This window comes from Leucoraja erinacea, chromosome 4 (genome assembly GCF_028641065.1).
Source record: "Leucoraja erinacea ecotype New England chromosome 4, Leri_hhj_1, whole genome shotgun sequence".
NCBI classification, from domain to species: Eukaryota; Metazoa; Chordata; class Chondrichthyes; order Rajiformes; family Rajidae; genus Leucoraja; species Leucoraja erinaceus.
In genome coordinates this window covers 64544481-64547933 of record NC_073380.1, presented here as the reverse complement: position 1 = coordinate 64547933, position 3453 = coordinate 64544481, and the positions used below count along the sequence as shown (strand labels likewise).

Below are 3453 nucleotides of genomic sequence, written 5' to 3'. Positions count from 1 at the left end.
CGGTTTACAATAAAAAATGTTCTGAACGTCGTTTCCCTTGACCATCCTGCCGTATTGAGATTGTGGTCAACCGGGATGTCCATTCGTTCAGCCGCTGATATCAATGCTGCCCTAGTGGAATGGGATTTAAATGTATTATTATCTATTCCGGCAGCTTTCAGTACCTGTTTGAGCCACCTTGAAGTGGTTTGGCTCGTTACCCCGTCTTGGGGTTTCTGTGGTTGACCCATAGGCTTTCCTCTCCCTCTAAGATTGTGGGTTGTGTCTATATATTGTTGTAGATGGGTCACCACACTCAACCTGGACTCTGGTGGGTAGGCCCGGAATCCCACCAGTGAATTGGGCGTTCCTGGTCCATATAACCATATAACAATTACAGCACGGAAATAGGCCATCTCGACCCTTCTAGTCCGTGCCAAACACATAATCTCGCCTAGTCCCATATACCTGCGAGTTAGGTTTTTACCAGACCTAGAATGATGAACGTGATGCGTCTGGGGTAATCATGTTATCCAGTCTAGTTTTATGGAGTGACTGGACTCTGTGAGGATATACGAGAGCCATAAGCATGAGCGTTTTTAACATAGATTTGAGCAAGACTGAGGGATCTGGCTGGTGCCATACATGGGTATACCTGGGTTTTTGGGGCTTATTATTATAATTGCCCTTCATAAGTTTATCCTCAGTGGATGGGATCCCATGCTCTGCTGTCCTGCTGTTTTTAGATAAGCAGACAAGGCGCTCCATGCTGTATTTACGGCACTGTAACTCACCTTTTAATCATGGTGTAGATGGTCCAGGAACTCCAATACGTCAGTGGTTGAATAGTTTGGTATGTTGTCCCTGCGTCGTGGCAGTATTTTTCCCATGTTTCTCTTGGTGACTGTTCGCAGGGATGCCGACATGGTGGTAATGGTTCATTTGGATAATCCCAGTCCCTGGTAAAGTCTATCCAAAACCTACACCCAGGAGTTTGATGTTTTTATGGCATGGGTGGCTTATGCCTGATACTGGGTTGAGTCAGCAACCATGGTCCACTAGGGAAATCCATAGGTGACTCGCCCACCATGTCGTGATGAACTGGGAACCATGGCTATGTAGGCCGGTCGGGCACGTTCAATATCCCGTAGACAGATTCCATCTGTATTGCGAAGTGCCCGACTGATGAGGCAGAAGGGAGGAAAGCAAAGCAGAAATTCCCCCTTCCAGCGTGTAGGCATCTATCGCTGCTGCCTCTGATCTGGTTCCTAAGTCACATACATAGGTTACTGGTGATTCCGTCTTGTGCAACCAAATCTGATATCTGGCGTTCAAACTGCTTAATACTTTTAGCAGATATTTTGGGTTTGACATCTATACAATGTTATCATAAATTTCCCCCCGTGACGTGGTGTCTCCCACTGTGTTCTAGCTTCCTAGGAAATAGGCAGCTGATAGTTAAAATGTCTTTTGACACACCATTGCCAGATCTGTTTGACCAACTTGTTGCACGATAATGATTTTATGCTCCCCATATGGTTGATATAAGCCACCACCATAGTATTATCAATCTGTAACCGCATATGTACGTGCTGCATTTGAAATGCATATGCTTTTTAACCCAATAGGCGATCACCAATCCCAAATAGTTGATGCCCGGTGTGTGTAGTAACGATGAATCTGAATTGGTCCATCTGTTACCTGTGCTGGATATGGAGTTAGTTGCTCCCCAGCCTAAAGTACTGGCATCGGTTTTTAATAACCAAGTTAGGATTGGTGATAATAATAGGGCTGAAAACTATGCCAAACATTGTCTGCCCACCACTGTAATTGTGATATAGCTTCAGTGGGTACATTCATGATTTGATTATAGTGACCCGAGCACCTTGGCAAAGTAACAGTCATATGGATAGAATTGATATTGAAGCCCCGATAATCCATGGTAGTTAACGGCTTCAATTTTGGTTTATCTGGGTGTGGGATGAACCTCAGTGCTTTAAGGAGCTGTTTCGTAGCTAGAACTGCTGCCACAGCTAATTCCTTTGTTTCCCCTAATATGAGGATATCATCCAATATATGCCATGATTATGCTTGTTTTCATGGCTATTTTTAATATTTTTGTAATTAGTTTAGGGCTGAGGTTAGATCATTGGGAATGCTCTATACTCCCATAGTTGCCCTATCCAGATAAATTTTTAGGTATCTACAATGATCCTAGTGTATGGGTATAAGATAGTATGCATCTTCCATATCAATGCTTGCCATAAGGTATCCTTTGGAGATCAGATGTCTGGCAGTGACAAAAAACGTCTCCATCTTAAAGTGTATATACTCAACAGATTTATTTAGTGATATTAGGTCAATGATGATGCTACATTCACCATCTTTTGTAGTTTTGGTGAATATATTTGATACAAATTCCAATGGTTCATGTTTACTCCCATGATCCGTTTTGTAATGAGCCTTTCTAGTTCAGCTTGACCTTCTCACTTCTCTTTCTTAGAGGGAGAAAATGCCCTTTGGGCGCATTGCTGAACTGGCGGTAATATGCCCAATTTGAATTCAAGTTTTTATCCACTAATACTGTTGAGTATATATTAGTTATTTGTGACAGCACCCCATGCTTTTATCAACAAGTGTAAATGCCCCCCCCCCCCCCCCCCCCCCCGCAGTTAGTAGAGCACCCTTATTTTGTGTAAACTGGGAGGAACCAGACTACCTACCTCCATGTTCATTGTTTTTTCATGAAGGCTTAGTTTTGCTGGTATGCTGGTGCTGTCGGTGGGGCGGCGCATTTTCCCACGGCTCCGCTCTGGGCCCCTGTCTAAAAAGAACTTTGGGGGTAATGTGAAGCGGTCGCCAGGCTTTCACCAGTCCTTGTTCGATATTTGCTGGTGGATGCCGAGGGGTGCTGCCAGCTGGGTGTTGGATGCGATGTCCTGCTCGTTCCATGGCCTGCCCTCATGAGGCGCACAGGTTTAGCTGCCTCTCTTCCCGCAGCAGCGGTTTGCATAGCCCCGTATATTTGGGGTTGAGGGCAGGTCTTATATGCACAAATGTCAGTCGAGTATCCCAAATTTGGGAACATCTTAGGCGTCAGCACACTCGAAGTGCAACGGGATAGCCTCATCCTGGGAGAACCACCTTGGTGATCATGGCGTCTCGCCTGCCAGGTGAGTATGATCCGTGGAAACGAGCAAAGGCGGTGACATCTCGACCCTTCTGTTAGGAGCTTCAGAATTCGCTGCTTTTAGCTCTTGTCTGCGAGTCTGCTGACCCAGCTGCCTGCAGATTTACCTCTAGAAAGGCCTATTCCTGCAGGGCTTTGTTTGGGAAGATGGTCGCGTGGAGGAGCCATGTAGTGGCCCACGACACCCAGCAGCTCTTCCTGATCCTGCTCCCCTGGCATACTCCTGTTGTCGTCCGCCTGCCCAGCGTTTAAGCCAGCCCAGCCCTGGCCTCCTTAGCTAGCCT

At 46.0% G+C, this 3453-nt stretch overlaps 1 pseudogene; it reads right to left on the bottom strand.

Moving 5' to 3' along the window:
* Window positions 1-3016: 3016 nt before the first annotated feature.
* LOC129696781 (U1 spliceosomal RNA) lies at window positions 3017-3160 on the bottom strand (annotated as a pseudogene).
* Between the last annotated feature and the right edge of the window lie 293 nt (window positions 3161-3453).